At 35.8% G+C, this 22,928-nt stretch overlaps 1 long non-coding RNA gene across 1 annotated transcript; it reads left to right on the top strand.

Annotated features, from left to right (window-relative positions):
- Positions 1-1,926: 1,926 nt before the first annotated feature.
- On the top strand, positions 1,927-6,099 carry LOC149843106 (uncharacterized). The gene is made up of 2 exons (XR_016431110.1): positions 1,927-1,999; positions 5,887-6,099. It is a non-coding gene; the product is annotated as an uncharacterized LOC149843106 (long non-coding RNA).
- The last annotated feature ends 16,829 nt before the right edge of the window (positions 6,100-22,928 follow it).

The raw sequence follows: 22,928 nt of genomic DNA, 5'->3' as shown, positions 1-22,928 counted from the left end.
TTTCCAAAAATCTCATAGCACATGCCTGAATTCTCTGTGCATTTAGGATAGAACACGATTTCGGTAATTTCACTAAGTCAAGCACAATTTTGGTCCTTGGTTCGATTACCCCTGTTAAAGGCGGCAGGAACGATCGGACCTCGTACCGACAGGTCGAGCCCCATCCCATGGATTTTCCCACAATTTTCAAAACGGAGGCGAGTATTTCAAAATAATTTCCAAAATCCGGTCAAGTTTGAATCGCGAAAGCATTTCCCTCTCTCTTCCGCAAGGAAGGAAAGACGAGAAAAATTTTGCGACGATAACACCCCTCTGATTTTCGAGTTTTTACAAAGAGGGGCTCCCGAGGCTTTTAGCAAACTTAAATTTTAAAAAGTTTTAAACTCATTTGTTTTTCTCGTAATTTTTTAAATTTTGTTTTTTGGTTTCTTGTGTTATTTTTCAAATTTTTTGTATTTTTAGAATAAAATCCTTAAGTTTTTTTTTTACGAGAAGACAAAGATAAAAAACTATTTTTTTGTATTTTCGCAAAGTATTTAAAAAAGAGATTTTTTTTTTGAGAATTCAAGGCTATTTTTGGGGAAATTTCTTTAGAAAATACATTTGGATCTGGAGTTTGAGGAAATACGGATTTAAAACAATGGATTCGGATCCAGAATTGAATTTGAATATATCAATATGGAATTTAATTCAGAAAATCTGAAGAATGACTGAAATTTAGCTTTGAAATTGCTTTGATTTTCTTAGAAAATGGGGTTTGGGGCAAAAGGGTCATTTTTACAAAACTTTAAAAAATTTGGGTTGTTCACAGATGCCCCTCTTTGCTATTAAGCTGGTTGAAAGCCGAGCTTAGTGGCAAAGATAACACTCCAAATTTTGAAAATGCCCCAGTCAGCAGATTTGAACTGGGTGTGGAAGAATTATTTTGAAAATATGGCTTCTCAGGCTTGAAACCTTATCCTGAATGGTTTTGGGGAGACGAAATCCTCGAAGATGATGTAATCAAATAGAAATGAGGAAATCGTGATGGGACTTTGGATGAAAATCCCGAAATGGTGGAAATAAAAATTTTGATCAAGTCTCATGGGTGAGACAAGATACTCTTTTTGGAATGATTCAGGTTTAGCCCTTTGATGATGCATAAATATCACGTTTTATTAATACATTTTCACTACATAAATGCATCATCTTTAGGTTTAAAGCATACACTTAGGTGCATAATGATGTTAGGGAGCTATGGTTCGAATTTCATCAAAATTGGAGTTAATTTGAAGGAATTATGAGATTTACAGTGTAACGGGTCCAATATCGGATCCGATTTGAGAAGATTTGGATCCATACGCCCATTTGGATCCTGGATTATGGTCAAAACACATGGAATCAACCCAGCTCCAACCCACTTAAGTTTTGTAAAAACATTTTCTAAAAACCCCCTCCTACATGAGGCGCCCGGTAAATATTTTTATTTTAACACTGTTTTTTGTAAAATAACCCAAACAAGCAAAATCGCCTAAAAGGAGAGGGGCGCCCATTGATGCTCTTGTCTTTGCTTTGGTTTTCGTGCCCTAGGGGCACGATTCTAACTCCAGCCCCCTTCTCAACCCTCACCTCCTTCCATCTCCATTGAAGACATGGAGAAAAGCTTGAGAACCAAGCATTCTACCTTGTCTCCCTTTCAATTCTTTTCATTTCTTTATCTTCCATGTTGTTTAATCTCCATTGTTGCTGTGTTTTGCAGGTGCAGCAGAGGTGGGAAACACTTTTCTCGAGTGGAAGTGCAAAACACTCCAACGAGAAGGGCCGGCTCTACCTCCATCTGGTCTTCTACGCCCCCCGATCGAGAATCGGTTCACACTTCATCTTCGGTGGATTTCCAACGTGTTGCAGCTGTAGGACATGGTACCATGGTGTATTTCCAGCATCAACGAGGTCCCGAACGGTGCGAAGCCAAGCAAAGTTCGCTCTGCCTTTTCCCCTCAGTCTTCGGATCGCCCAAGAGGTAGGTCTTCTTCTCCCTTCTCTTCTAGCTAAAACCTATCATGTGCGTGTGTAATGTGCTGTGTGTTTTTCTGTATTTTCGTCAGCCTTAGTATAGCTTTTGTTCATGCATAAACCAGCATGTAGATTGTTTAGGTGTGTGGGTTATTTAAATAATAGTTTTAATCCAACATTGGGTATCCTTTGGTTGTGTGCGTGTACTTTGAGTTTCGGATCTGTATGTCTATGGTTTCTTGTGTTTTCCAAGTTCATATATTGTGTTTGATCAAGTTTAGTATTTTAGTAGATGTGTAAATGTCATTGGATGTCTTAGGCATTTCTAGATTTTGTGAAAATGAAAAACCGAGTGATGGTCTGTTGATTTTTGTGTGTTGGTCGTCCAGCAGTCTGTAGTATTTTTTGTAATTCTTTAGTTTGCTGTCTTAGTTTCAATTTACGAATTATTGTTTAGGTTTTAATAGATTTTAATCTTGTAGTATGTTTTAGTTTAGGAATTCCTGTTTTGATGTTAGGTTAATCGAGTGTAGTGATTTGTAGAATTCGTTTTCTGTTTTGAGTTACTTCCCATCATGTTAGTCGTTTAGTTGTGTGTTTTTAGCTTAATTTAGATTGTCATAATCATGTGTTAGCTTAGTTTAAATTAGATTTATAGTTGGTGTTATGTTAGTAGTTAAATTAGATATTTAGTTATTCAAGTGAGTATAGTCATCTTCTCCAAATGTAGGGCAGCCATTAGAGGTCCAGCAAGGTTGTAAAAATAGTCCAGTTTAATCGTGTATTAGGTAGTGTAATTAGATTTTTTTAATTCGTCTTATGATGTTAGTTCAAATTCATTTAGTAGTTATTTTTGTATAGATTCCATGTAGTACTTTATTTAATTGTGTATGATTAAAATTCTGTAGGATAGGTTCATGTTAGACGTATTTGATATTAGGATTTATCATAGGTTAATGTTAGTAATAATGTAGTGTTTAGATTCTTTATAATTATTTTCGTTATTTTCATGTTAATTTAGGATTGTCGATTTTTGTGTACTAGGTACATTAGTTTATTTCTTTAATTCGTGATGTAGGTATTTCATATGTGATATTAGCTTTAGTCATAGAGTAAGTACAATTTGTGATTTTCATGGTAGTTAATTTAGCATTAACTTAGTGTTTTTTAATTTTCGTGTAGTAGTTAATAGAGATAGGTTTGATTTTTGGTAGCTTTCCCATTATGTCCTTTGATTGATTTGTAGAGATATTAAGGTAGTTAGATTAATTTTATTCTAGCATAGATATTTAATTAGGATAACCTTTTGATAGTCAAGGGCAATGTGGTCAATGTATTAAGAGACGTTTTTGGTAGAAGATCAATCCCTCTAAAATCGTGAACTGCTTTTAATGAAATCCCTATTCCCCAGCCAAGTCATAAATGGCTCCTCATTTTCAAAGTTGGAAACCCTTTGGAATTCCAAAGGGCCTTTTAATGAGGGTTACACGACTTTTGGAAACCCTTTGTAATTCCAAAATTCCTTCCAAAAGCATTTACACGGGTTTTGTGGAAGTTTTGAAATTATAAATGCTCATTTAAAGCCAACCCCAAAAATCGTGAGGGATGCTTTGGGAAAGATTTTCAAAAAAAGGATTTAATGCTATATGCTCTTTTAAATCTAGCCAAAATCGTGTGGGATGTTTTTTGGGAAAGGTTTTCAAAAAGGAATTAATGGTTTTAATGAAAAAGAGGCTGGACGGTTTTTGAAGTTGAACACTTTCCTAAGTGCAATTAATGCAATAATGAGAGGAGAGGTTCCTACTAAATTCGTGGATTCATATCTTGATTGCCCTATTAACTATTTTCTTAATTAGGAATTAGCATTGCTTAGATGTTGCTCAATTTAACATTAATTGTCTTAAGATAGGATTTAGAAAACCGTGTATGACCCCTTTTAGGTAGTTCATAGCCTAGAATTAATATTAGCTAATTAATTTAGTTGGTTGTGTAAGAGTTAGATTAGTGAAATTCGTGTAGGTCTAATTAAGTAAATGCTAATTTTAGGGTATAGTTAATATAGGAGTTAATTTAGACTTGTACTAATGTTTTAGGAAATGACAAGGAGTTAGTAATGTAATTAGTCTAATCTAGGTTGGCGTGGACCCTATTCAAATCCTATTCTAAAACCGCCACCTAGACTAACCCTAGTTAATTAATCCTAACCGACCATAGTTAAAGCCAATTAACCCTAGTTGATCTCTTATTAACCCTAATTAGTGTTTAGACATAGTTAGTTTAACTATAGTTAGTTATTAACCTAGTCGCCCCTAGCTTAGTCGCCCCTAGCTTAGTCAAACCCTTAGTCTAACTATAGTTTACCCTCAACAAACCTTAGTTAGTATTTAGTTCTAGTTAGCATAATCTTAGTTAATTAGTTCCTAATCTTAGGTAGTTAATGACTCTACTAACTCTAACCGACCCCTTAACTACCTTATCCCATCCGACCCTAGCTAACCCTATTTAGTGTCTACTCTTAGTCGAATAACCATAGTCAAATCCCTAGTTAACTAACCCTAACCTTAGTTAATTAGTAGGTAATCCTAGTTAGACTAACCTTAGATTTAGTTAACCTTAGTTAGTATGTACCCTTAGTTAATTACCACTAACCGACCCTAACTAACCGTAGTTAATACTTAACCCTAGGTGTCTAAGCCATCTAATTGTACCCCTAGTTCAACCCTAGTAAGCCTAGTTAGTTAACCCTACCTAATCCCAATCTTCCCCTAGTTAAATACCTAACCTTAGTTAGTTACTAGACTTAAGTAGTTAGTTTAACCATAGTTAAACCGTAGTTAATTACTAACCCTAGCCTTAGTTAAACCCCTAACCTTAGTTAGAAAAATAACCCTAGATAGTTAGTTAACATAGTTAGTGTTTAATTTAGTTAGTAAGTAATTTTAGTTAGTTAGCCTAACCGTAGGTTAGTAGTTGTTTTAGCTGGGTATAATTAATATTAGAATAGATAGTTAAGTTAGTTAGTGATATTAGATATTATGCATTAGGTTTAATTAGAGTTTATATTCATTTAGATATCTTATTTAGAGTATTAGTGAGTTTAGGTTAGGTTATTTCTTAAATTTTATAACTTAGTTTAATTGTTATTGTTTGCTGTAGTTTAACAGTAGGTTAGGTTCAGTTAGGACTGTTTTTGTACGTGGTTCAATGTCCAAATGTCAATTGTGGATTCAAAGGGATGAATAGTGCACTGAACCAAAACCCTAATTTTTACCATTTCGTGCACGCGTTATTTTATGTGTATTTTTATTGAGTTTTCCGAAAATTATTTTTCTATTCTCCACATCGGTGTGTTAACTGTCTGCAGACCAAATTTCAGCTCGATATGAGTTGATTTGGTCTGGTTTTTAAGCGTATTATGAAAACAGCTTTTTCGGATTTTGAAATTTCGGGTCCTGCGATTTCCCAAATTATCCTGATTTTGAAACGCTTCGTTCTGGAGATCAAGAACGTATTTTTCACTTCTGTAAAATGTTTCAGCTTCTTGGATCTGTCTTTTACAGAATATAAGTGATTTGACTAATTTTGGAATTCGTTTGGCCCCTCAAACAGTCATTTTGCGAAAAGCTGTCAGAGTCCATTTTTGACTTCTTTAGGGACAAAACAGTCTTTTACTTATTTGTTTGATTTCGTGTGGTTTTACTGTTTTCTAACGTTTTAGTTAGTATATTAACAGTATTTAGAGTAATTATAGTTAATTAGCTTAGTTAGTTCACTTAGTTAGTATAACTTTCGTTTTATATATTTAAATTAGCTGTAATTTAATTTAGAAATAGTGTAGATGTAATCTAGATGAATTCTTGATTTAGTTACTGACTTTTTGTTTTTATTATGTAGGTTGTTAAGTTAGAACAGGTTAACAGATGCAATTCAATTGTGATGTGCTACTGCACTTGATGTGAAAAGACAGAAATGCCCCTGGAGACCTGCTGAAGACTTAGCCGCCTATTGTAGTTTATTTTCATAATTAGAATGTTATTCAATGTAACTTGTACTCATTGACATAGATTGTAAACTTTTTATGTTAATAAAATGTTATTTTAGAATTAATTCAGAAATATCCCGTTCCCTGTGGATTCGACCCGTACTCGCCACTTCGGTGGAAAGTCGGTTTTATATCTTTGGTTGACGATTTTCCTTGATTTTAATGCAAAAATGTGTTTTAAAAATATCAACTCCAAAAGTCCAACCACCCTTAACCTGGATGGGACGAAGATATATCAAAAATATATTGAATGAGGAAAGGAATACATGAGGACCTTAATGGGACATTTTTGGAAAATGTCTCGTGAGATGAAGCTCAAGTAGGATCCTATACAAAGCATGGGTTCCTTGATGGGAAGAACCATGATGGGATTGGAATGAAACATCTCGTTAGAACGAGGAATCTTGTTGGAACGAGACTCAAGTTTAACCCAAACCTGAAAGGAAGATACCTCGCGAAGCGAGGTTCCGGGTTAACTCTTAACCTGAATAGGAAATCTACCATATGGATTTCTCGAAAAGGAGAAAGCACGATGGGACCTTCGGAATTTGGATGAACAAATCCGAAAGGGGTTTTTACGAAAGGAGAAATATAGGGTTCCCTAAAGCTTTGAAAATGGGAAGAAATTGGGCGTCTCATTGTTGAGACTGAAATAACTTTTGAAATGAATGACCTCTCGCAGAAGGTTCAGGTTTGACCCTTATCCTGAGTGGGGGAATCTACCATACGGATTTCTCGAATGGAGAAACCATAATGGGACCTTCGAAATTTGGACGAACAAATCCGAAAGGGTTTTTTGCGAAAGGTGGAAAATATATGGTTTCCTGAAGCTTTGAAAAAGGGGAAGAAATTGGGCATCTCATTGCTGTGACTGAAATAGCTTTTGAAAATAATGACCTTTCGCAGAAAATTCAAGTTTGACCCTTAACCTGAGTGGGTTATCCATACGAATTTCTTCAATGAGAAAACTATGATGGGACAGGAAGAGATACTTCAACTCAGTGAGGTAACTTTTTCTAGAAGATATAAACAACGCTAGGTTGCATCAAAATGAATATTGAATGTTTATTTCATTCTTGGAATATCTAGAAAACTTTGCCAATGAGATAAAATTATAGTTGATTCAAATGCTTGAAAATATGCACGTATATGCAAAAGATATTCCCTCTTTACCTAGAGTATTTCCTCCATCGAGGTTAACTCCTCGGTCCTAAGAGTCAAATTCAACATTTTAGAGCTGATGATTTTCTTCAAGGAAGCTATCCATTTCCTTGATATGAGAAGAAAAGAAATATTCTTAATTTCATAAAAGCAAATAGTGGAGAGATATTGATAAAAGAATTTTGCACGAGAAAAAATGACTTCTGGCAATTCTGGCAGTTTGATATCTGGGTGTTTTCCCACGATTGATCTTTTTGCACTCTTTTTGAGTCATTGGGCTTTCTCGTTTTTTCACATCATCCTTCATTTGGATGTCCTGACTTTTCTCTCTTTTTTCAGGGAAGGGTACGTCACAAACTACTTCATCTTGAAGATGTTCCGATCCTTCTTTTATCTCAGGGATTCTATTGATGATATTGGCTAAAAAGGTCTTTAGATGATAGCAGAAATCAAATATCTTTTAGGGTTTGTCGGTAGGTTCATCGCACTCGCCTTCATCTCAACGGTGATCTGAACTTTCCCGGGAAGGATCCTTCACAAATTCCTTCATCTCGGAGATGATTCAAATCTTCTTTGGCCCCGGGAGTCTAGCTCGAATATTCGTCTTCATCTTGACGACAGTTGAGAGATCCCTTTTGCAGATATTTGATTGCAACTTTAAATGAATGTGAAGACATGGGTTGAGTGGATTCTTTTTATAGCTCAAGATATGTCCACTGCCCGATTGCCAGAAAGTCGTCTTAAAACATGCGCCATAGCCATGATCAATATCAATTCGCTTCTGGCTTTTCAACGTCATTGAATATTTGTTTCATTAATCATATCGAGGATATTTCTTTCATCCTTTTGGTTGATCAACAAGGAAAAGATTTGAATTTTATCCCTTTTTCGCAAAAAGTTTCACCTTTTTGAAAAGAAATACTAGAGGTAATCTGAGGTAATTCTTTTGTATAGTCAGATTTTTAGAATCAATAAATGCTTTTAGCAAATTGGCAGAGTTCTCACGAATTCTTTGTGAAATAATCACTCAATATAGATTTTGATGAGACATTTAGTTGCAATTTTTGATTTTGGAAATACATGACCAGCAAAAGCTCGAACCTTTGAAATACATGACCAGCAGAAGCTGGAACGTTTGAAATACCTGACCAGCAAAAAGCTGGAACGTTTGAAATACCTGACCAACAAAAAGCTGGAACGTTTGAAATACATGACCAACAAAAAGCTAGAACGTTTGAAATACCTGTCCAGTAAAAAGCTGGAACGTTTGAAATGATCTTTTGAAATACCTGACCAGCGAAAGCTGGAACGTTTGAAATACCTCACCAGCAAGAGCTGGAACGTTTGAAATACTTGACCAGCAAAATGCTGGAACGTTTGAAATACATGACCAATGAGCGTTGATCTTTTGGAAATACCAGACCAGCAAACGCTGGAACGTTTGAAATACCTGACCAGCAAGAGCTGGAACGTTTGAAATACTTGACCAGCAAAATGCTGGAACGTTTGAAATACATGACCAACGAGCGTTGATCTTTTGGAAATATCTGACCAGCGAAAGCTGGAACGTTTGAAATACCTGACCAGCAAAAGTTGGAACGTTTGAAATACTTGACCAGCAAAATGTTGGAACGTCTGAAATACATGACCAACGAGCGTTGATCTTTTGGAAATACCTCACCAGCGAAAGCTGAAATGTTTGAAATACCTTACCAGCAAAAGCTGGAACGTTTGAAATACTTGACCAGCAAAATGCTGGAACGTTTGAAATACATGACCAACGAGGGTTGATCTTTTGGAAATACCTGACCAGCGAAAGCTAGAACGTTTGAAATACCTGACCAGCAAAAGCTGGAACGTTTGAAATACTTGACCAGCAAAATGCTGGAACGTTTGAAATACATGACCAACAAGCGTTGATCTTTTGAAAATACCTGACCAGCGAAAGCTGGAACGCTTGAAATACCTGACCAGCAAAAGCTGGAACGTTTGAAATACTTGACCAGCAAAATGCTAGAACGTTTGAAATACATGACCAACGAGCGCTGATCTTTTGGAAATACCTGACCAGCGAAAGCTGGAACATTTGAAATACCTGACCAGCAAGAGCTGAAACGTTTGAAATATTTGACCAGCAAAATGCTGGAACGTTTGAAATACATGACCAATGAGCGTTGATCTTTTGGAAATACCTGACCAGCGAAAGCTGGAACGTTTGAAATACCTGACCAGCAAAAGTTGGAACGTTTGAAATACTTGACGAGCAAAATGCTGGAACGTTTGAAATACATGACCAACGAGTGTTGATCTTTTGAAAATACCTGACCAGCGAAAGCTAGATCTTTCGTAAATACATGACCAACTGGTGTTGGATCTTTTGGAAATGTATGACCAGCAAAGGCCGGATCTTTTGGAAATACATGACCAACAAAAGTTGGATCTTTTTGAAATACATGACCAGCAAAATGCTGGATCTTTTGAAAATACATGACCAGCGAAATGCTGGATCTTTTGGAAATACATGACCAGCGAAATGCTGGATCTTTTGGAAATACATGACCAACTGCGTTGGATCTTTTGGGAATGTATGACCAACAAAGGCTGGGTCTTTTGGAAATATATGACCAACAAAAGCCGGATCTTTTGGAAATACATGACGAACGAAATGTTGGATCTTTTGGAAATACATGACCATCGAAATGCTGGATCTTTTGGAAATACATGAGCAGCGAAATGCTGGATCTTTTGGAAATACATGACCAACTGGTGTTGGATCTTTTGGGAATGTATGACCAGCAAAGGCTGGGTCTTTTGGAAATATATGACCAACAAAGGCCGGATCTTTTGGAAATACATGACCAGCAAAAGTTGGATCTTTTGGAAATACATGACCATCGAAATGTTGGATATTTTGGAAATACATGACCAGCGAAATGCTGGATCTTTTGGAAATACATGACCAACGAAATGCTGGATCTTTTTGGAAGTACATGACCAGCGAAATGGTGGATCTTTTGGAAATACATGACCAGCGAAATGTTGGATCTTTTGGAACTACATCAAATTTTGGGAAATTTTAAGACAGAACTTGAATTTTGTAGAAGGGAAGATTTTGATCAGAAGATTGAATTTAGAGAGTTATCAGTGCGAGGACTGAAAAAATGAGCTCAATATATGATTGAAGAGTTTGAGAAATAACCAGTGTGAGGACTGCGTTGTGAAGATGAGCTAGATTGGAAAGTAAAATTGGATGAAATTTTTTGAATTCAATGGACCATCATATCCTAATTGTATGTGGTCTGTCTTCAGGATTTATCCACTCATCCTGAACGGGGAAAGAAGGAAAGAAATACCTCGTTAGCAAGAGGCATCAGGTTTATCCCTTATCCTGAAAGGGGAAAGGAAGAAATACCTCGTTAGCAGGAGGCATCAGGCTTATCCCTTATCCTGAAAGGGTAATTTGGATTTTCAAAGAGAATAAACCTGAATTTTGAAATTTGAAATGGACTAGCCGGAAGGCTGGATTTTGGAAGAAGGTCCCGCCTGGCAGTTGGGTTTTTTTGAAGAAGAGAGTCCGAGTTGGGACTCGTGTATTTTTGAAAGGAAGATAAAAATAAAAGGAGAGAACCCGATCCGGGACCCGGTTGTTCAAGATAAAAGATAAGAGAAAAGAATTTTTTGGAAAACTCAAATTCTTGACGCAATCAATTGGTTCCAACATGAGCATTGGATTCAAAAGGAAGTTCTGGTCGGAACTCAGAACTTCAAACGAAAATAATAGAAGAAAAACTCAACCTGGAACTCGGATCTTCAGAAAATAAAAGATAAAAGAGAAACCCGAGTTTTGAAAACTCGAATTTCTAAAGAAATGATTGGTTTCCAACACGAGCGTTGGATTCAAAAGAAAGTCCTGGTCGGAACTCAGAACTTCAAACGAAAATAATAGAGGAAAAACCCGAGCTGAAACTCAGATCTTTAGAAAATAAAAGATAAAAGAGAAACCCGAGTTTTGAAAACTCGAATTTCTAAAGAAATGATTGGTTTCCAACGCGAGCGTTGTATTCAAAAGGAAGTCCTGGTCGAAACTCAGAACTTCAAACGAAAATAATAGAGGAAAAACCCGAGCTAGAACTCGGATCTTCAAAAAATAAAAGATAAAAGAGAAACCCAAGTTTTGAAAACTCGAATTTCTAAAGAAATGATTGGTTTCCAACACGAGCATTGGATTCAAAAGGAAGTCCTGGTTGGAACTCAGAACTTCAAATGAAAATAATAGAGGAAAAACCCGAGCTGGAACTCGGATCTTCAGAAAATAAAAGATAAAAGAGAAACTCGAGTTTTGAAAACTCGAATTTCTAAAGAAATGATTGGTTTCCAACGCGAGTGTTGGATTCAAAAGGAAGTCTTGGTCGGAACTCAGAACTTCAAATGAAAGAATAAAGGGAGAAGCCCGAGTGGAAACTAGGGTTTTTGACAGAAAGTTTTTAATCAAAAGATTGAGTTTTGAAATTTTACTCGTGCGAGGACCGGACCTGGGATTGAGAATGACCATTTAGAGGACTGAATTTATTTGCATGTGATCTGATTGCCTCCTTATCTTGACTAGGGAGGAAATAAAATCTGAGAAGGAACTGACGAGAAGAGATAGAAATTGATGGGAAATTTGACGAAGGGAAATCAAGGAAATTTTATGCAAATCATCTTTGTAAAAGAATTCTCACAGGTAGCATTGTCGCTCCTATGAGGGGTTTCAAGATTATCCCTTATCCTGAATGGGAAGGGAAATTAAAAAGGCTTGATAAAGAATCGAAAGAATCGACAAAATTTTAAAAAAAAGAAAATAAAACTGATAAAATTTGGATAGAGAAAAAGATTTGACAGAGATTAATGAAGCTTTAAAAGACATTTCAGGATTATCCCTTATCCTGAAGCAAGAAGGACCTCGTAGGACGAGGTTTCAGGTTTATCCCTTAACCTGAATGGGGGGAAAGGAGAAGAAAGAATACCTCATTGAAAGGAGGCATCAGGTTTATCCCTTAACCTGAAAGGGAAAAATGTTGAAATAAGAATTGACAAGAAGAATTAATAAAAATGGGTGAATAAAATTTAATAAAATTTGATAAAGATGAATAAAACTGATAAGACTGAAAGAAGATTTGATAAATGAAAAATTTGAGAAAAGGATTTTATTTGATCCTGCCTGCATGTGGGATCTTTAAAATGAGAGAAGAATATGAGAAAATCATTTTTGGAAAGAAAGATTAACCGCGAGCGCTAATCTTTGAAAGGGGATTATTCATGTGAGATCATCATGAGGGTTAATTTTTTTTGAAGCAATGATTTGAAAACCATTTTTTTAGAAAATATGAGCAACACGAGGGTTGATTTTTGAATGCAATGATTCGAACACAATTTTTAGAAAATATGATCAACACAAGGGCTGATCTTTGAATGCAATGATCAAAAACCAAATTTTTGGAAAATATGATCAACACAAGGGTTGATCTTCGAATAAAATGGTTGAAAACCCATTTTTTGGAAAAGATGTTCAACATAAGGGTTGATCTTTGAATGTAATGATTCGAAATCAATTTTTAGAAGATATGATCAACACAAGGGTTGATCTTTGAAATGCAGTGATTCGAAATCATTTTTTAGAAAATATGATCAACATGAGGGTTTGTGAACACCCCAAATTTTTCAAAATCTTTTAAATATTCTCTTCTTGCCCCTAAATTCATTTTTTTTGAACAAATAAGTCATTTTTAAATCTAAATTCCAGTTCATTTCTCAAATTTTACTAAAATTAAGTTCATTTTATATGTTTAAATTGATTTCAGATCTGGATCAATTGTCCAGATCCAAATCCGAGTCTCATCGTCCAAATTTTAAATTAAAATTACAGAAAATACCAAAAATAGTTTTTAAATAGCTCGGATAGTCCATCCGACATCCGCTTGGATCTATTGCGTTGTATTTCTCGATTCGAGTTCCAAGACTCGAACATTTTCTCAAAACTCGGGTCCAAACCAATTCTTCTGAAGAAATTTCCTCGAAATGGTCGGAAATTCTCAGAAAAATACTTTTGTAAATATTTCTCAGAAAAATACAAAAAAATTAGGGTTTAATCTTTATTTTTTCGTAAAATTTTAGGATTTTTACAAAAAATTGGAAAATGCAAAATAGAAAAGAAACAAAAAATTAGTTTTTGAAGAAAACCACTTTTAAAAACCATTCTTTCGCAAAAAACCTTTTTGAAAAACACCTTTTGAAAATCAAGTTTTATGAAAACATTTTTTTGGTAAAAACCCTTTTTTGGTAAAAACCCCGAAAATAGAAGGGGCCTTGTTATAAACCTGTTTTAAGGGTTTTGAAAACCTTTTGCAAAGAAAAGAGGGCGGCGCCTCTTTGGAAGACCCTCCACCTTCTCTCCCTCATTCAATTCTCATCCTCTATGGTCGGACCCTCCATTTCCAACCCCTCATCACCAACAACCCCCATCTTCACCCTTCATCCCCCAACCGCATCCTCTTTCTCCCTCCTTAAAAGGGGATTCAAGAAACCCTAAAACTCCATCGTCTTCACCCCTCCCCTTTCCTGTACATAGCCTTCTCTCCTTCTCCTTCAATATCCGTTCTCACCCCCGCACCCCTCTTTCACGAAGGTTTGTTTTTCTCTTTCTTCAACACCCTCTGGTCCACATCCATCCATTTCACCCATTGATAGCCACTTCATCCCTCCTTCTCTGGTGTTTTCCCCTCCTTACTGAAGAAAATCTTTCTTCCTCCTTCCTCCGGTCTCCGGACTTCCTGCAAAATCCCAGGTAAGAATCCTTTAGTCACCTCCCATTTGCCTTCATATCTTCGATTTCTTTTGATTTTGTTCCATGGATGCACCATCGAGCGTGTTGGGCCGCTTATGGCGACATCAACTTCTCTTGTGCAAAAACAACGGAATAATGTTATTCCAACACTTTTTTTTCTTTTTTTCTTTTTTTTTTTTTTGATTTCTTGTTCTGAGTATTAAACTCAATTCATGCTTAGTACAAATTCCAAATTTGTTATTATAATTTGATTAGATGATTCTTCGTCTTGTTTTGAGGAGAAAATATGGTTGGGTACTGGTGTTTTATTTCATTTGGGAATTCGTTCATTGAGACATATTTCAAGCTTTATAAGGTTTTGGAGTTATGACCGTGAGGAATTACCTGTTGTGCTCTGTACATTTGCCCTATTGTACCACCGGTAGCATCAGCAATCTTCATCCATCAGGCACACAAGGATTTGCAGCCTTAGATTGCAAGAGACGTTGAGGAAAAGCCAGAAGTATGGGAGATCAACCCAAAAGATTGTTAATACCACTCGCAGAATTTTCAAGGAATCACCATATTGTTAACAGTCTGATGTCAGCATCTAGCCTCGACTCATCCTCAACATCTGTATATTTCTCCTTTTTTTTTTATATTCCCTCTTCATTGTTCTGCAAAAGACTAGTAAAATAATGGTCCTGGATGATCAACTGAGAATATGAGAAGATGAGAAGCAATTACGAACCTACATTGCCCTTGTAGGCGTGTGCTTTCATTCCCTCAAAATCCTAGTTACATGTTATTCATTTATGATTCCTGTGTAATATGTTCAAATACTTTTTTTTTATCATGCTTAATTTCTAGTTGATGCATCATCGATCTAACATTAACATTTTGTTCTGGAGGTTTATTCCATTTGTAATTTCTGATTGTTTCGTTCATCCATCATGGATCTACATCTTCCCTTTTATTTCAACGAATCTAGCAGCATTAGTATTTACTTCCCCCTAGTGGATATGCTCACCATCTCTAGTGCTTCGTATTTTTAAAGAAAAGATAAAAGGGCCAGATGAAGAACAGTTGAACGTCTATGCCATGGTCCATCCACCTAACATTGCCACACCAACCCAGCCAAGAGTGGATTGCTTCTTGAAATACCAGACAATCAATAACAAAAGGTATTTACAGCTGCCTCCTCCGATCTAAAATTGACTCTAATTGAGGTCACTGGATTACCGAAGCCCTCTGTTGGGCCCTGTTTGGGAGGATTCAGCCCCTCTGCATCGAGTATCTCAGTCCTTCCACCTGCAGAGGTATATTTCACATTTCCAGCTTCAGAAACCAAAGGCTCAAGACTTGAAGATTCGACCGAGTGCGCCAAAATGAATGCTGCTAAAAAAAAAACAATGAAAAGAAATATAGAGCCTCTTTTCTGCAAAATCCTTCTTCATAGAATTTCTCTAGTGTTTTTCTGCAGAATCAGGGTGTCAGTTTATATTCTGGATTTAATGTTACACATTGTTTCATATTGTGACTAATATTTTCGCTATTAAAATCATTCATTTTTTTTATTTAACACTCATACCTGAAGGTTGGTATTGCTGCAGTTGGAAAAGAAAAACAATCATAAGAAGGGTTTCCTTCTCTGGTGGACCAAGTGAAGATCTTTCCACTGCAATCTGGCCACTGTAATCCGGCAATCCAAGACTCTCAAGGAGTTGCAGTTGTGGTTTTTGTCCCTCTTTCATCGATATTCCATGAGTTATGCATAGGTATCCCTTGCCACATTTTCACACTTTGGGCATTCATTGGCATCATGTTTCAGGTAATTATCTATGAACTTGAGAATGCTCTATGAGTTCTTGTACCACAGATGGTAGTATGTTATTTTTTTTTTGGATTATGTCTTGTTCTTGTGCTGTTTTAAATGCTCTGGGAGGCTTCAAACATAGCAGCAGGCAAACCTTGACAAAGAGTAGGAAAGGATGTTGGAAAGCTAGAATAAACCAGGTTCGATAGTGAATAAAGCAAACCAAAAATATCCTGTAGGCCTGAAGTGTGAAATCAACTGAAAAGGGATTTGGAAGGTTAGTGTTCAGAGCTCCTGCCAAGTGCAACATCTTGTTGAGTCTGATTGTTGTCTAGAATGTTACAAGCTTTGAAATAACACTACCTTTCATGTATTAATGAAAGGAGTTTGTTTAAACAACTGTCATCTTTCATCTTTGACGGCAGACACTTAATTGTGCATTCTATACAACATGGTGGGCACTGCAGCTACCAAAACAGGTTTTAATTTTCCATTACATGCAATTTGTAGTCTCTGTCAGTATTCCCGTATTGATGAAACTGAGTGGATTAGAGATAATCAGTTGTATGTGGCAACCTCACATTAATATGATTTTTGGGTTAATATTCTTCAGTTGTAAATTACCATTTACCATTTCACATGTATACTCTTTCTTTCCATTAATTTCATTTATTAATAGAAATTGTCATCTGTCACTATCATATTGCTTGCATTTTGCGTATATGTTGTCATGTCATTCCACACAGTACATCTCTACCCTTTTTCTTTATGTCATGATCACTTACACTTTCATGCACCAATACACAGCTGCTATGTCATGTCAGCGATGTTGGATATCTTGTGCCTATTGATGATCTCCTACTTATCCTGTTTATATCATCTATGCATTTGCCACCACCTCATTCAGTAGCATTGTTGAACACCCTGTGCAAATCCAGCATGTCCCCTTTGTTGTTGTAACTGCAACAGTTACATTCATCACCCAATGCCTCCATTTCACAACATTTGTTCCACATTTTTTTTTATCCACAACGTATTCACAGTTTAAATAAGCCTCTTATGTGTATATTGAATTAACATCAGCAGGCATATTTTAGGTCTCATTATCTTGAAAGGTAGCATAACATCTGGTAACTTGGCATCAAGGTAAAACCTGTATTTTCAGTTTTATGCTCATCATAGGGATGTCTGATAATATTTAGGTTATCACCGAGAGTTGATACAAGATACCACAGTCAACCTGCTACACACATCTGTCACCTTCCATGGTCATTCCTGCGCCCTTGCTTTGCCAGTCCCTAGCTGCCTGCATTATAATTAGCCTGTGTGCCCTTAATGTCATCCATTGCCCACCACTTTAGGTCAAAGTCTATAGCATCACTACAGCATAAAACCCCTTTCAATACCTCCAGCACCTATGTAACTACATGATATTTATATCATACAACCCAACAGTTTAGGACATCTTTTATGGATTTCAATGTATATTTTAGTTACCTTAAGGCATTTCGCCAATTCTCATATATAAATTAACTTGAATATGTCATTCTAATATAGATTGCGTCATTTGTCTTGCATTTTCTATGAGATATATACCTAAGTACTTCAGGAGTGACCTCTTAGGTCCAATATATTGCCATGTAAGCTATTCTTTATATATATACTCTTAGACTAATTAAGTGATTTGCAGGGGAACATATATAGAAATTATTATGTTGTGAACTTAAATTAATTTCGAATATGTAATAGTTAGATATTAATGAGAAATTTAAATTTCAAACATTAGATTAGAATGTATGAGCATGTATATACCTTAGGAATTACTTGTTTCATCTCATTTTTACCTTTCATTTTCTAAAAATCTCACGAATGGCACGTGCACCATTTCGTAAGAGGTAATTGATACTAAGTTGATGGTCCACATCAATGGCCATAGTCAGGGTGTGGACAAAACTTAGTATTTTTATCTTTTACGAAATAACACTGGATCCGTTTTCAAAATTCATCATATTCTCCTTAAATATTTTTTTCTTCTTTTATCAGAATTTAACTTAAAATTAATTCAAAATATATACCAATGGCCATAGTCAGGGTATATTGAGAGTTAATTTCATTTTAAATTCTATAAAAGCACCAAATGTGTCTTATTCTTCACCTGAATTTAAATATAGATTATTATATAATACATCCCTAATGTATTATATCTTCAATCTTATTTTAATTTAGTTCAAGAATAAGATAGCTTTTCAAAATCTAAATTCAAATTCTTTAAATTCATTCATCATTTAGGATAGAACTGCATCATATTTTCAAAATTCCCTTTCCAAAAATTCCAAGTAATGTAAATATCTTCCTCAATCTATCTTCAATTCTTATAAAATCCAAATCCTCCTTTCATTTCCAAATTCAATTTCATTTTCAATCTCAAAGTTCAACTTAACTTTGAGATTTCAAAATCATTTTTATATTCAAATTCAAATCAAATTTCAAAGTTTAATTTGACTTTGAAATTCCAAATTCATTTTATATTCAAAACTCTAATCAAACTCAAAGTTCAATTTTAACTTTGAGACTCTTGATTCATCTTCTAAATTCCAAATTCAAAAATTCAAGGTCTAATTTGACTTTAAAATTTGTTTGTATATTCAAATTCTAAATTTCATTTTTTAAGTTCAATTTAAACTTGGAAGCTCTTGATTCATCTTCTGAATTTAACTCCAAATCCATTCTAGGATCCAGAATCCAATTCTACATTTGGATTTCAGACTTCAGATCCAATTCTAGGATCCAGAATCCAATTTCACTTTGGATCTTAGATTCCAAAATCCAAATTCATTTTTAAGATCCAATTCCATTCCCAATCCTAGATTTCAAACCCAAAGCCCTTTCCAGATCTCATTTAAACTTCCTAAATCCATTTCTATTCTTAAATACCATCTGGATTTCTCAGATCCATTCTAAATTTCCAATTTCAAAAACTAAATTCAATTCCATCCCAAGTATTCATTCAAAATTCAAAGTCCATTTCCAACTTTGAAACTTCATTTTCCTGTCATTTTCAAAAGCCTCAAGTCATTCTCAAGATTTATCCTTCCAACTCTGATTTACTTCAAAAACTTAGAACTTCTTTGATCTATCTCAAGTTCTAAGTTAGATTCAATCATTTCTTCACTCCCTTATCAAGTTCATTTCAGAATAACTTGGAAATTTTTCAGAACATCTTTCAAAAGGAGCATACATTCTTGCATTACACAAGCATGATTCTTTGTGCATTTAGAGTTAGGATAAATTCTTAGATTATATTTAGGCAAAGCAAAAGGCATAGATTCGATCCTTGGTTCGATTACCCCTGGTAAAGGCACCAGGAACGGTCGAACCTCGTACCGACGAGCGAATCCCGTCTCTCCATTTTCCTGCAATATTTTAAAAAACAGAGGCGAGTTAAATTTCTAAATGTTTTCAAATTAAGGTCAAGTGAGACCGCGCAAAAGAGTTCCTCTTCTCTCTCTCTTTCTTTCTTTTCTCTTCTCTCTTTCTTTTCTTTCTTTTATTTCTTCTCCCTTCAAAAAGGAGAAAAATAGAGGTTTAAAAAGGAAAAGAGAAGGAAGAGAGAGAAATAACGAGAGAGGAAAAAATTTGCGATGATCACAGTTTTGGTGACCGTGATGGGACTCGTCTTCGTCCGGTCGGATCTATGCCTTTGCTTTGCTTCAATATTTTTTCTAAGTCTTTATTCTTCTGTGTCAGCTACATTTTCATGCAAACCTTAGGAGCCTAGACTCTGTCCTAAAGCTGACATCATTGCATATAGGATCTAAGTATGGTTTGGTAGGACCATATTGAGGAGATTATTCCATGTTCACATTAGACTTAGGTCTTAAATACAACTCTCCTCAATTTTAGGGATTAAATGCAAACAATGTATGCAAGTGTATGCTTCTTTTCATTTAAATCTATCTCTTTAGGACTCGCATTAGAGCCTTTTGATTTTTGCATGTTGATCATATTTTGAAAACATCCCTACCTATATTTTCCCGGTCTTCACGTTGCTGGGCTGTTTCATTGAACCATAGTTCGGGAGAGAGCCTCACAACTGGACCACTTATTTGGGTTCGCGCCCCCCTACCACGTACCTAAGGGCCATAGTCCGAGGTATATCAGTAGGTGCTCAAGGATGTTGGGAAGCCCTTACCCTAAGACCGGAGAATTACTTTTATGCCACATACTTTGAGCTTCGGCTTGAGTATATCGGCATACCTTGATTGGAATCAGATGATCTGAACTATAGAGTTAGGATTAAGGTCCTATAAGCCATTTTAAAATATTGCATATAGAGTCAGCTTTAGGGAGTGTTGTTTGTACATCCTTGATTGTATATCTGTGATTGTATGATATTTTATGTCTTCCCTATATTCTTCAAAACCCTGGGTATATATTATTCAAAATTTTCTCTTTTTAAACCCAGGTATATTTTCCCTTTATTCTTCTGATTTCTTCAAATTCTTTGATCCTGCCTGCAATTCTTCAAATTTTTCTTTAAATATCCTCTTTCAAATTCTTTTGTGATAAAATAATTTTTTTCAGGATATGTCCCTTTCAAAATTAAGTATTTGTTCATTCTTTTTTAGAAAAACAAGGTGGTTGTCACAAATTTTTGGATGACAACCCAATCCCTCGTAATGGGATACTTTCATTATTAGACTTTGATTTCCTTCTTTATCATAATTTCCTCCAATTTTTTTTTCTAAATATCCCATTCTTACCTACAGAGAGGACATTGATATTTCATCATGGTTCGGACGAGGACTGGAAAGGAAACAGTCCCACAACAAAGCGACAGTGAAGGAGAAGAAATGAGCTCCATCAGGTCATCCAAGCAACAAGGCCAAGAAGCGGATAGCAATGTTGACTCAGCTACATACAAATTGTTTCAGAAAGTGATGGCCAAAATGATGTCCGAACAGGCTAAGGAAAACCCTAAGAAGATATCTTCTAAAAGCAAAGCCAAGGGAAAAGTCAGTAAGAAGCAAGTTCAGTATGATAGCACTTCAGAGTCAGCAGAGGGGGACTTAGAGGAAGAGCAGCCCACATATTTTCACAATCCCTTGTATCAGCCCAAGAAAGTCAATGAGGGGCATGAGTCAGCAAGCAAAGCCAAAGGTCAGATCCCAGTAGAAGATCCGATGCAGGAGAAAATGAGAGAGATGACTCGTGCGATCAAAGACTTACAAGCCCAGGACAAAGGCAAAAAGAGCTACACCGGTGCAGATTTTTATGACGGCCTAGAAGGAGATGACAACTGGGAAGATCTTTCTCGTAAATTCATGAAATTTGATGGGACCGGCAACCCCAAGGCTCATCTGGCTACATTTTTCGCCGAGTGCAACCTATTCAGAAAGAACAATATGGCTTTATTCTTATGCTTTTCACGCAGTCTGGGAGGAGTTGCAGCAAGATGGTATGCCGACCACATCAACCCGATTGAACTGCGAGAATTCGACAAAGTCATCAACTTGTTCATTGAAAGGTTTCTCTTGAATATTGAGGCTCCGCCTACCCTCAACCATCTTTTCAACCTAAAGCAAAATGACAATGAGAAGGCAAAAGATTTCATTCATAGATGGAGATCCACTTGCAACAGGATGAAAGATCCTATATCAGAGGGGCATGCACTCTCAATAATCTTGAACAATTTCTCTCAACCTCTGAAGGGTCTGATCTCTACTTCTCCGTCTAAATCTTTCATCAAGTTAATAGAGCGAGTCGAATGGCTCGAAATGGGATTAGAGAATGGAACCTATCATGGCATCAACTTGGCAGGAGGCAGTCAAGATGTGAAAAAGAAAACCAACTTTACCTTTTCTACCAGTTCCTCCAACAACAATGGCAAAAACAAAAGAGGTGGCAGAAAGAACCACACTGGCGAGTCAGGCAGAGATGATTGTTTCAGTCAAAAGAGTGGGATCAGCAGGCAGAATGGCAGCCCTCCCTCGAGCATCCAGTTAGAGTCTAAGCCCCAAGGGAAGCCGAAGCATGACGGTTGGGGATATGACCGCGAGTTTACCCCCTTAGAGCAAACACTTGAGGAAGTTCTTGAGTATATGACAACAAAAGAGATGGTTAAACTTCCCAAGGTAGCAGATCCACCTGTGACTATGGGGAGGTTCAAGGATCAGTTCTGCAAATTCCATCGAGCGATGGGGCACGACATCGAGCACTGCTTTGTTTTCAAAAACATCATTCAAGACTGCATTGACAAAAAGCTGCTGGTAGAAGAGTAGCTACCCGTCCTGGCCTAGCTTCCCGAATCATGTCAATATTTTTCTGCTTTCTCTCTTTTTCAGTCACCTAATAGGGACAACTCAGTCCCAGTCTTTTGTGACCTTTGGTCAACAAGCTTGTAAATATTTCATGTCGTTGTTATCAATGTTTTCCTATCAATGAAAATGTCAAAATTTTCTTCATACCTGTTGATATCAAATACCTCTATCCTTCGCCACGATGGGACATATATTTTTGAAAAAATTGTATTTCTCATATTCTTTTTTTTTTAAATAAGGGACAATCCTAAAAACATCATCATGAGAGAAATGATATTACATATGAGGATTTCAAAATCATAAAAATCTTGAGAATTTCTGCAAAAACTTCTTCATGATCACCGAAAATTCAATATTTTGATCAAATCTTCTTCAAAGTAAACTATTACATTGATTTTTCTTAAAATGGGTTTTCAAACCATTATCTTCAAAATTAACCCTCATGATGATCTCTCATGATGATTCCTTTTAAAAAGGATCAGATCTCACACTAATCGTTCTTCTTACAAATGAATTTTCTTCCCAAAATGATTTCTCATTTATCTGTTAAATAAACATTTTCCTTTCAAGATCCCATATGCAGGCAGGATCAGAAAAACTCCTTTCTTTTCTTAAATCTTATAAATTTTCAGTTAAATTTAATATTTATATCAGTTTCATTCATTTTATTCATGTTTTTTATAAAGTTTATATCAATTTTATCAAGTTTTATCAAGTTTTCCTCAATTCTATTAAAATTTTATAATTTTTTTTACCCTTTCAGGTTAAGGGATAAACCTGATGCCTCTTTCCCAT

This window comes from Nuphar pumila, chromosome 3 (assembly GCF_984573655.1).
Source record: "Nuphar pumila chromosome 3, dmNupPumi1.hap1.1, whole genome shotgun sequence".
Lineage (NCBI taxonomy): Eukaryota > Viridiplantae > Streptophyta > Magnoliopsida > Nymphaeales > Nymphaeaceae > Nuphar > Nuphar pumila.
The sequence above is the reverse complement of the archived record's forward strand: the minus strand, read 5'-3'. Positions and strand labels throughout refer to the sequence as shown.